This window comes from Gymnogyps californianus, chromosome Z, assembly GCF_018139145.2.
Source record: "Gymnogyps californianus isolate 813 chromosome Z, ASM1813914v2, whole genome shotgun sequence".
Taxonomy (NCBI): Eukaryota; Metazoa; Chordata; class Aves; order Accipitriformes; family Cathartidae; genus Gymnogyps; species Gymnogyps californianus.
In genome coordinates, this window is record NC_059500.1 from 82,371,775 (window position 1) to 82,383,691 (window position 11,917).

Sequence of the window (11,917 nt, forward strand, 5' to 3'; positions counted from 1 at the left end):
GTAAGAAGTTGATTGATATCAACTGATGAACAATTCCCCCTTTTCTTTGTACAAAAGAAACCTTTTACTTCTTCCTCTAGAAGAAAAATTAACTCGATTTAAGGGAACCAAAGGCATCTCCGCCCCTCATAAAAGACAAAACTTTTCCTCCAGTGGCTGCCTGTTCCTTTTGTGTGGGATTGTGGTGGCTGGGTGAGCCAGCACTTGGGGCGCACCAGGTCCCTGCCTTCTCCAGCATCAAAAGTCCTTCTGCCCCCCGCAGATGCTCTGGGCTTCCCAGGCTGGGGCTCTGAGAAGTTGCCAGTTCCTCTCTGGTTCAGAATTCCCCCGGGGTTTCCTCACCGGTCACACTCCAGACTGTCTCAGGTTCCTCCGGTCATGCTCCCTTTTAATCCGTCCTGCCAGCGCCTTCAGGCAATCTTCCAAAAACTTGCTTAGGGAAATCATGACTCCTGGTTTTTATGTCTTTTGGGTACTTTTTATTAATTTTTTTGAAGGATTTGCTGTTTGCTCAGATCCACATGACTGGCTGAGTCAGGAATAGGGATAGGAGAGTCACGCAAACATGCCTCCAATGCCATGCTTCGCATGAGTAGCAGAGCTCAGAACTTACACTAATGTACCTTAAAAATGCAAGTTAAAAATAAAGCCTTTCTTTCAGCCGTGTGTCACAGCCAGTACCTGCCAGCCGGCACCGCGTGTCTTGGTGCAGAGCCACGCAGCCCCAGCTGCGGCAGGAATGTGTGGTTTCCCCCGAGAAAGCAGCCTCACATCTTGGCTCTCATCTCTCGCCTTCGTGATTGATTTGAATTCGTGCTGGTACTAAGTTCTGCGGCCTAAAAGTCCCGCAGATGTTTCATCGCGCAGCTGTAAGCAGCGTTGGCTATCAGCATTCTTCGGGGTAATCTGTAATAAAGCACGTGTTTCTCTTGCAGCCGTGTATCTCCCCATGGAATTGCGTGGCAGCGAGATGCAAGCTTCTCGTGTTGGCACATCATTTGGAGATGAGTAATTCTTAATGTTTAATCAACTCTGAGCTTCGTGTGAGGGCTGAGAAATTTTGAGTTGGAGCCCAGGAGTAGCTGGTCAGCTTTCAAATATTAGGGGCTGAAAAGAGATCTGCAAACTTTCTGAGTGAAGAAAGGAGGCAGCTGATGGGACAGGTCTACGTTTGGCCTTGGCTGGTGGTGTCATGCTTGGTCGTTGTGGTTTAAATGTAGAAGTGCAAAGATCAGAGCCCTTCCCCGACCACGTCTGAGCCAGGCGCCATCAGACAAATGCTCTTTTTTACCCCCGACCCGCACAAGCAGAAGGGAGTGGGAGAGAAGATCAGCCGCTCTCCTTTCTCCATGCCCACGGGCGAGTAGAGAAGATGTTATTCTCCTTTCTTTCTCTCAACCTTGAAAGAGCAAAGAGTAACCACAGAAAGGGAACACAACGTCAAGGAGGGATGAATAATCCCAGCATGAGAAGATCGTCATGAACACAGACAGTGTATCTTAGGGCTGCCCCGCCAGCGGATTTACACGGTTTGGTGGATCCAGCCATCAAAATTGCACTTACTTCTGAAAAGCTGCCTGTGGTCCTTCCCTACCTCCCTGCCCCAAGAGCTGACCCACCAGTGCTCTCCTCAGCAAACTTCTCCTCCTTCCCCTCCCTGCATGCTCCAGGTTTCACTGAGAAGACTCTGTCCTCCTGCCCGGGCTTGCTGGTACCCAGTCCTGCCGGTATTCCAGTCCCTCTAGAGTTACTGGTTTAAGTCCTGTCCTGGACACAGCCCCTCATCTGGTTTTAGGTGCCAACTTTTCACTGCTGCCACCGGGATCCAGAGACCAAAACATCTTTGAGTTGCTTTAGCTGTATCTTCTAACTGCAACGAAAATATCACAGGAAAGCTAACCAGGCATCTTTCAGGGTTTCATCGCCTACGTCCTACCTGGCTGTCCTCGGTCACCACGTCAGCAAGTGGGGTAAGAGCGGCGGCGTGGTCAAAATTCCCCTCCCAGCAAATCAGGGTCGATGGAGCAGAGCGGAGCGTGGGGCTTGAAATCGCTGCAGTCCCAGCTTGGGGTCGGTGCGGCGTTATCTATGGTACCTGCTCAGCAGAGTGCTGACGTGTGGTAGAAATCAAAATGTCTATGTCTAGCGCTGTGGCAAGGTCTAAACTGCAAATCCTCGCACGTGAGCGCTCCAGTGAATACAGCTGCCGTGGCGGGCTCTCTGCTGCCGTGGGATGGAGAGCCATGTAGAGTCCTTGCCTTCCTAATGAAACTCCATGCGGGAACGATTTCCCTGCTGTCAAAATGAGAAAATGTGAATATTTGTTGCTGGGAAACACATTTTTTCACGACTGGGACAAGAATTGAGTGTGTAACCCAGCTGGAGTATTTAAAGAGGAACTGCAAGTATTTGAGTTTTGAGTTTTTCAAACTTCACTTTTCGCTAATTTTGTGATCTCCATAAAAGACTATTTCAGTGTTTTTAGCGAAAAAGCTATCTCTGCTAACTGTAAACCTTCCTTCCCGTTATTTTTACAGGAGTGTTTTTAAGAGATCCAAACCATTCTGAGAAATAAGATCGTGTCCTATGAAAGGTGCTTCTGCATCATCCTCACGTGCCAACCACAGGAGACTGATTTTCTCTCCCCATTGCACCGCTGGTCACCAAAACATCCGACACAATCGGCACGGAAAGCAGAGATAAAGGGTTCGAGTCAACGGGAGAATGAGGAAAGGACAGGTTACGCTGAGGTTTTATAAACTGATGGTTCTCAAATGAGCTTTGTGTGATGGGGTTTATCCTAGATAACTTAAAAAGTGTTTCCAGCCGTCTCCGAGCTGTTGGCAATGGGGGGTTTGGGAGGGAGGCGAGGTGCTGGCAGGCTGAGAAAGGGGGAATATAGGCTCCATTTAAAAAAAAAAAAAAAAAAGAGAAGGGCTTGGAAATTACAAGCCAATTAACTTCAGTTCCTGAAAAACAACATCAAAGAGACCATGGAATAAGTAATTGGGAAATCATTCGTAAGCAACTAAGAAGAAAATACGGAGATGAATACCAGCCAACGTAGATTTGTCAAGGACGAATGGTTTCACTTTAATCTCATTTCCTTCTGTGATGGGTAACAGGCCTTGTGGGGAAAGAAGCAATAAATAGCATATGATAAGGCTTCTAACACCTCCCCGCACCCCACGGCAGCTTCATCCCCAGTGCCTGTCGGGAGCGATCCCCGGCCCGGGGACAGTCACCTGCGGTGTGCTGTCACCTGAGCTGCTGCACCCGCCTCTCGTCGTTTTTAATTTCAGTAATAACCTGGAGGAGAGACTGGAGAATTTAAATCTGGAGAGCACGTGGAGGTGGCGAGGGCTAGGACTGGGGTAGGGATGGAGTTTCCAAATGACCTTGAGGATTTGGAGGAAAAGGCTGAAAAATGGGATGTGGTGCAGAAAGGACAAGGGGAGGGTCACCCACCCGGGCAGGAATAATCGGGAGAAGCGGATGGGGAATAGCTGCCTCGGCAGCGGTTCCTTCGGCAGAAATACATCTGCAGCAATAGATGATCACAAGCTGGAAGTGAGTCGGCAATGCCACGGTGCTGCGGAAGAAGCCAGAGGGGTTTGGCGTCCTCTTCGGCACTGCTGTACCCTCGGGGAACATGCTACCCGTTTTTAGGCACTTCAAAAAAAAATGGGGCTCAATGGGAGAGAATCAGTTCTGGAAAATACCAGAGCTGACAAGTTGTTTAGTCTAGCGGGAAGAAAACTAAAAAGAGATTATTTTCAGATACGTGGTCTAATGCGCAGAGGGGAATTTTTGTCTTTACATCATTAATGCCTGGTAGATAAGGGAAAAAGTAAAGATCCTTCTCCTATCGCACGTTACGGCTTCCAGTGCAAACCGTTGAGCTTACACGGTGCAAAACATGCAATAAGTAATTAGTGGGAAACCTGTTGTTTTCCCAACATATTTCCTAAACCAAATTCAGACTTAAACCAAACAAACCCACCCAATTCATCCAGGGCAAAAGGTCCCAAGGCAGAGAGCAGCTCTGGAAACCGAGCCTCCTTTTAGGCTATCTTTCTGTTACTGTGTTAGATACTTTTAATTTCTTTTTTTCCCCATTCGTTTCCAAAGTTGACTGTGAAACTTCCAGCTTGCTGCTCTTTTAAAATCCCATGTTCAACAGGAAACTCTTGGTTTTAAGACTAATTTGGTGGAGAATGGTGTGGAATATCATAACCGGGGCTGTCTGAGATGGTTGGGATACGTCTCCACGGGCACATCCTTGTTCCGGCAAGTTACTTTCTAGGCCACCTTTAATAAACGATCAGCCGTCGTTGATTTTAATAACATTTTGCTTTGAAAGAAACAGCATACAGCTGGTAATATTTTGATTAAGAATGCTATTTCATTCTCATTGTGAAACTACCTGTATTTTATTTTTAAATAAAATAGAGAACTAACAAGCGACAAAAATGGAAACAATATTTTGATACTAAAAAAAGATGGGGTTTGGTTGGCAAGGTGGTTTCTTTGGTTTTTTTTTTTTTTTTTTTATTCCTTTACATTTCATTTCAAATGAAACTTCAGAATTTGCCCTTTCGTTCTAATTCAAATTACCAGTCTAATTCAGATTACCAGTCATTCCTACAAAATTATGAAGATAAATGGTTTCCAGGTGATTTCCTTTCTTTATTAACACCTCAGCCTGCCATGCTGCAAGGAAAAGTGAAAATGCTGATTTTTTTTTTAAATGTCTGTTAATATTTATTGCCGTAATAGAAATTATCATGGCAAAGACAGGCTTGCTGGCAGGAAGAGCTCTGTCAGCAGTCATCAAGGTCTGACTTTGCACTGATCTTTACTCTTAAAGGAATTTAATTTCGATGATCGGCTTCACCCCGCTTTCTGCGTGGGTATTTCTCTGATTTCAGCAGCCGGCACAGGCCCTTCTGCTGCCTTTCAAAGCAGCTGCGGCTTAAATTCACGGGCTGCGGGCAGAGACTGTCCAGAATCTCCCTTTCCATGATTTTCCGCTGGAGAGCTACTTCAGCACAACCCTTCCAAAATCCATATCCCCCGTCGGAAACTGGATCACATCTATTTTTGCCGGGAAGGGGCAAAGACGGGAAACTTGTTATCGCTGCATCCTGCAGCCCGGCAGAGAGTTGGGTTCAGCTCAGTTTGGGCTGCCAGAAGTCATCTTTGCTAAACAAACCCCTGGCTGCCGGCCCTACACCTTCGGCTTGTTTTTAAAAGCATGAGGCTCGGCTGATGGAAATAAAGCAATGTTTGCAGCCCTGTGCAGTCCCCAAATTCAAATCCTTCTCCCTGTGGCTGCTCAGCCTCACATTTCAGTGGTTAGGACAGACTGCTGAGTGTCCAAACCCACGCTGTAGCCGTATTCTGGCTATTCGTGGCGCGTGCGATTGAAAAGATCGGCATGAGATGGTGCCGAACCAGAAAGGCTGAGAAATGCTGGATGAAGGGAGACGCTCTGCTGCGGGTTAGCAATCCTGGAAGGCAGACTGGATGGAAACCTTTTAGCCGCAGTGAGAGCTTTTCACAAAAAGTTTAACTGAGCTTGAAAGTTGCAAAAGTGAAAAGAAAAAAAAAAAACAAAACCCACAACCAGAACACGTTGAAGTCAAGAATAATTTGCTTTGGCATTTGTTGCCGGCGTTCCCTCCTTGGGAAACCGCCTTGTTGGCCACCGGGAAACACCGACCGCCTCCCCCCGGGGGTGGGAAGAGACGGGGCGGGCAGGCTGCGCTGCCGGGCGGCGGGGCGGGCCCGGCCCGGGGGCGGCCCCACGCGGGACCCAAAGCCGATCCCCGCTCCTTACCTTCAGACCTTCTCCCTCTGCCCCACGACATGGACTGCGGCGTGATCACCTCCAAGACCGTGCTGCTGCTGTTGAGCCTCGCCTTCTGGGTACCGGGATGGGATGCTGGGACGCGGGGGGGGGGGGGGGGGGGGGGGGCGGGGGAGGGATGCAGACTCGGACCCGCGTGGTTTACGTGGGGGTTGCAGTCCCGGGTGTTGGGTGCGATGAAGGGCTCTGGCAAGAAGGAAACGGTGCTGTGGGACGTGACCGTGTTCTGGTTAACCGGGGTTTCCAGAGTTAATCGGGCGTTTAGTTTACCGGTGTGCAGGTGACTTATTCATTTGAAACCCTACGCCTATATATTTTTAAAGAACAAGAAGATTTGGGGGTTTTTAAGTTGCTGAGAAAAAAATGGCGTTGGAGTTTGGGGGTTTTGGCAGGGTGTTTTTAATGTAGTAGGGTTTTTAGTAGTGCTTTTAAAGGCATGTCATTAAAGCAATCTACAAGCTAATTTTGCGTTGGAAACAAAACCGGAGCTGTTTGGCTGCAGTGGGGTGAGGGCATTCCGCAGGGGCTGCCCTCCCAGTTTGGGGTGAGGAGCGTTTGGGGGGGAGGAAAATGGCTGAGAACTTTGTTCTAACTGTGTTTTGGTACAATTACGCCTCTCCAAATCACTTCCTAGGTATCAAAAAAAAAAAAAACCCCGAGGGTGGGGTTGTGTACTTTTTAGCCTAACCCCTCTTGGTTTGGGGGGCTCGGCATCGGAGGCTGGTGGCACGGCAGGCTCGTGACAGCGATAGCGGGGCCTCGGGTAGGTGGCTGCTCGGAAGAGGCGGTGGTTATTCTGGTAACCAGTCTCAGGCTTTTCCCCTGCGTTGGGAAGTTTGCGTAACGCCCCCCCGTCGTCATCCAAGGACTTGAGTGCTGCTCTTGGAGAAAGGGCTCAGTTAAACCTCCCATGTATCGGTAGCGTGGTTTGGGCGTTTGCATCGGCTTTGTAGCACTTGAGTATTTTCAAAGCAGTGTTTTGCAAAGGAAGCTTTCCGAGTGCTGGTGGTAGCCTGAGAGCGAGGGTCGGGAGCTGCATGGCCCGGGTTAGGGCTCAAGCACAGGGGTATCCCCCAGCTCTGCTCTTCCCCCATCGCCTGGCCGAGCAGGGCTGGGTAATAGGGAAGGCAGAGGACTTTTCTAAAGCAAGGAAGAAAAGCAAAGACAAAAACCAGAGATCTAAAAAGAGAGAAGCTGGGGGGCGGAATAAAAAAAAAAAAAAGGAAATACTGCTTGAATTAAACCCTGAAGTCTCGTGGGGTGTTGTGCCCTGTTTTGTAAATATGGGGCTTGCTGCTGGTTGTAGTGAGGAGCGCGGAGCTTGTCCCCTTCCAGTCCCGTGCCTCCTTTAGCGGGGCTCAGCACAATTTATTGCTGCGTGTGTTCCAGGTAACTCTCGTACTGTGAGCCTGAACAGTGCAGGAGGCTGTGTTTACTGCTGCGCATCAAGTAATGTGATCTCACCGTGTACGTTTGTTTTGTAGTGATTTTTTGGAAATACCTGCAGAGAAGCACTGGAGCATCCCACTATTTGTATGTGGAAATCCCCTGAGCTTCAGCTCAGGTGTACCTCCGATTAGCATCATTGCTTGGCTTTTTAAAAATCAAACAACAGCCTTATGTCCTCCTAGAAGTGTCTCTGGTACCTTTTCTTCTGCTGTAGGAGAACTCTCTAATCATGATTGAAGCTATTAGGTCATCTGGATCCACAGACCATCAGTAATTATCCTTCTGCATGTCTGTAGCCTCTGAATTTGGGGTGACCCAGACCAGCCCTTTGGGTTTTTTTATCCTAGGAAGAGCAATGCAGCCCCAAAGCTTGTGGCGTTTAGATGCTGCCGCCACCATTACGTGTGGTAATTGCATTCCTGCAGCAGAACTGCAGAACCTGGAATTCAGGTTTTAGGAGGGTGGGGAAGGAGGACCTGACTCTCCTGTGTTCTTTCAGAACATTGCTAACAGTTGGGGCTCTACAAATACAAGCCTCCAGATCATTATCAAAACGCAAGATTTGTAAAGTACGTTAGAGTCCTCCTTTAAGGAGTAATTCGTGCTCAGGCATTGCATGCTGCAAATCTTCCCCAGCTTGGAAATGACTATGGAAAATAATTCACCACCTGCGTATTCAGCAGCCGGTGCAGTTATGGTGCTTTGACAAAGGTTATTGCTTAGAAATGTCCTAAAAAGGCAATAAATCCTCTTTTGGATCTCTGATCGTTATCAGAGTGCAGGAGTGAAGACAGATTTTACAGAATAACAAATAGGGGCTTCCTAAATGAGGTGAAAGAGCAACTTTTCTCTTACCCACCAGGCTCAGCATCATATCTGTGGGTCATTCTGCTACGGGGGGATGGAGTCGGGGGCTGTAGGTGTGCATAACCCCCACAAACAAGGCATTGATTGAAGCTGTTTTCACTACACAGTTACCAAAGGTGGTTCTTCAAGTTGCTGGAGATCAGCCCACCTCCAGTTTTGCTTTTTAACACCTACTAACTAGGTCCAAGTGTGTGGTTATGTCGGTAAATGGGTGTTGGCCTGTTCTAGGCAAAGACTGGAAATGCTGGTTTAACTCAGGTCACCTAAAAGAGGGAGAGGAAGGGTTGGAGGAGGCTCTGACGTCCTTGGCAGTGTCTTGTGAGGGGACTTGGCTGGGTGGGATGTGCTGATGCTCCTTGAAGGAGAGAGGTGAAATGCTGGGATTCACCTGGTGGTCCAAGGGAAGAAACTGGGAATCTTAAAACTAGATTTAAGTTTCATGCTCTGATATTTCTCTGTAATGTGATCTGGACATCCTCCCAGGTTGCTTTTCTTCTAACCCCGCTTCTTTAATCCCAAAGCTGTGCTGCTGAATTCAGCCGTTGGTACCTTGTAGCTGCTCACCTCCTCCTTCAGCTTCGTTGTCACCAAACAGAACTCTGCTTCTATGGGTTTGGCATCCACCAGGAGTCCTAGTGACTTCATTGCCAAAAGGCTACCTTAAGTGTTGCTCCAGTGAAAATCCTGTTTGCCCAAGTTTCCCATTCACTTTTTATCAGAGGTGGGCATATCCCCAGCCTTGCTTCACTTGCCCAACAGTAGAGAGGAGGATAAAGGTAAGTAATTGCCCGGGTGGTTTTAGCAGGACCAGTGGATTTGAGAGAGCGGAATTTGATCTGTTGACAGCAACAGAACTATCCAAGGAGGAGAAGCCCAGGAGAGTGATCCCAGCATTGGTCCATGCCAGGGTTTGCTCCACCTGTGAGAGACGAAGCCAGACTAGGATTTCCCCAGTTGATCCCTGGCTCCCTCTGTGCCCGCACACGCTCGGGGTGCATTGGAGCCCATCACAGGTCGTTCAGGAGCTTTATTGACTCTTCAGAAAACCCAGTTGGGTTCTGCCTCTTTGCTAACAAGAGATGTGAACTACAGTTTCTGGGTTGGGATTTGACTCCAGATGGTTCCAAGAGTTTTCCATTGACTGGAGAACAGAGAGGGGCTTTGCCTTCCCACCTGGTCCCTGCTGAGAATGTCCCAGCACTGCAAAGCTCATGGTGGCTGGCTGTCCCCCATCTCCCATCTCCACCCTCTCCAGCACCCTACATCAGGTGGTTTTTGCAAATATCTTTGGATTTGTTACCCAGGAGTTTCCAAGAAGCATGAATCAGATGTGTTTTGGGGTACTAGTGTCACCTCTGCTTTGAGGAGATACTTGTGCTGGTCTAGACATCCTGGAGTATTTGTCTGTTTGGTCTGTGCTTAATCTATCATCTCCTTTGCCCGTGGTGCATCCAAGACCAAAAGCTACTTGTGTTCAACCTTACGATGGTGTGCTGAGTGATGTGAGAGCGTGTATCGGGAGCTCAAGGAATCACAATATTGCTGTGGTATCACTTGTAAGTAATTTTTAGTAGTTGTGAGGGATAAACTTATCTGTAACAACAACAAAAAAAAAGTTCCTGCATCTTGAGTGGTTTAAAATCGCTCATGCCGGTGATGGGTGGTGTGGGAATGCTTGCTCTGAAGCCTCAGTCAGAGACAAATCAAGATACTTAAAAAATAAAACCCAATGAGGAGGAGAATTTTTAACCCCTCAATGGGATTAAAAATGTAGTGAATAGCAAAGGTTATGTTGGAGACTAGTGGTGCTAGAAACACATTTATTTTTAAGGATGGAGGTATTCTCCACAGAGTCATTAGAGGTCTGGGTGTCAGCAGCCCTGTGACCTGTTTTTCACCTTTCCTCCATCTGTTCTTAGGCAAATCCTTAATCCTGCCTGTAGCTGCCCGCTGTGCGTGACAGTGAGGGATAGGCAGCTCTGCCGGGTTTTAACGCTCTGCGTGATACTTGACAGGAAGATGGAAGAGCTGTGGAGGCTCTCCTCCCCACTCCAGGTCAGGGAAACGACGCTGATGGGCCGCGGGGTCAGTCTGACTCACAGCAGCGTCTGTGGTGGAAAAAGCTGCTGCTTAACCAAGAGCTTCATTTTTTTTTGTTGTTTTTTTTTTTTTTTTAGCACATCCAGCAAGTAAAGCTGTGGTCGTTCATCCACTTCTGAAAGGGGTCGGGACAGGTTTCCCCCTGGGCTCCTTCTTTCTGCCCCTCTGATGGAGCCATCGTACTAGTTGGGGTTCCCTGGGATCGATGGGGTGGTGAGCCGGAGAGGGCTGGGGGATGTCTTGACCCAGCGTGAGGAGTGTTGGGTGGGACGTGGAAAGCAGTGGGTTCGTTTCTAGCTCTGCTGTGAACTCGTTGCCAAACTGTGGGGGGAAAAATAGCCGCATGAGCCGGAGTGGTCACTGGATGGGGCTGATGCCAGGGCTTGGTACTGGACCTGGGCACTTTGGCGTGATCCACTTGAGCGTGCCTTGAAAGGGCAAAGTTCTTCCTTATTTTAAACCACTCTGCCCAAAATCAGGAAGCAGAACTTAACTGACTTTCAGGAAAATCCACTTTGCTGTATGCGTAGGGGCCTCATGGACAAAATTAAAACTAAGATGTCGGTGCTGTGTGGTCAGGAAAGGGGAAGTGTTCAGATGGCGATGCAGATATGGTGTAAGAAACTTTACCCTTTCCTGTGCGCTTCTGGGGAACAACCTTCGTCTGGCTGTCCCCAGCGGTCCCTGAGGTTCTGAAAGGACCTGTTGGATGGCTGGGTTACGGATCTGGCCCTAAAGGTGCTTTGGTCCCTTCACAAGTCTCTCAGTTTGCAGGTCTCCGAAACGAGAGGTCTGATGTTGTGGAAGTGCCTCTGATAATTACAGCTGCTCGAGAGGTCCCATTTTGTTACCCCTTTACAAGAAGTTCAGAGCTGGAGGACACTTTATCCAGGGGGAATAGAAAGCAGCTCTTTCCTGTAGCTGAGGTATGAACTGGGCATTTCCTTCATTTTCCCCAAAAGTGTTGCACTGCCAAGCTGCGTTCGCTTTACCGGGGAGCCGGCAGGATCCCTTAGCGGCAGGAGAATCCGAACTTGCATTTTTCTTTATGGGAAGAGGCACACAACAGCCACGTGGCCCCACTCTCCACGTCCCTTCCGTTTCAGCTGGGTGACAGGCAATATTTCAGGGCAGATTAGAGGCATCTGCCCCGTTACCAGCTCCGCGAAGTTTCCCCAGGCTTTAGGATTAGCTCCACTGTGTTTTAGGTGCACTTCGCTATTCGGTTTAGTCGCAGGATCTGGTGGCTGAGCCAGAAACAGTTTATTAAGAAACTAGGGTGGGTCTGAAGGCAAATATTGAACTAGAGGGTGTTTTGTGTCTGAACTGGCCGTTCAGATCCAAAACAGCTTGGCAGTGGCTGATAAATCCATCCATGCTCAGTTGAAGTTATACTCACAGCAAGCTCTTGCCCTGCAGTCTGTGTCTGTATTTGGGGAGAATAAGAGTGAAAAGGGTGGTGCTGCTTTCTCCTAATAGTAGTCCTGTTGTCCTCAGAGGTGCGTGATGCTCTGTGATTTTGATTAGCAGCAGCACACTGACCCCAAGGCAGAGCTTTAAGCACTAGAAGTCAGAGGATTTGGGGCAGGATTCCTTGCTTTGCACTGGTGTGCAGTGTCTCCACGAGGA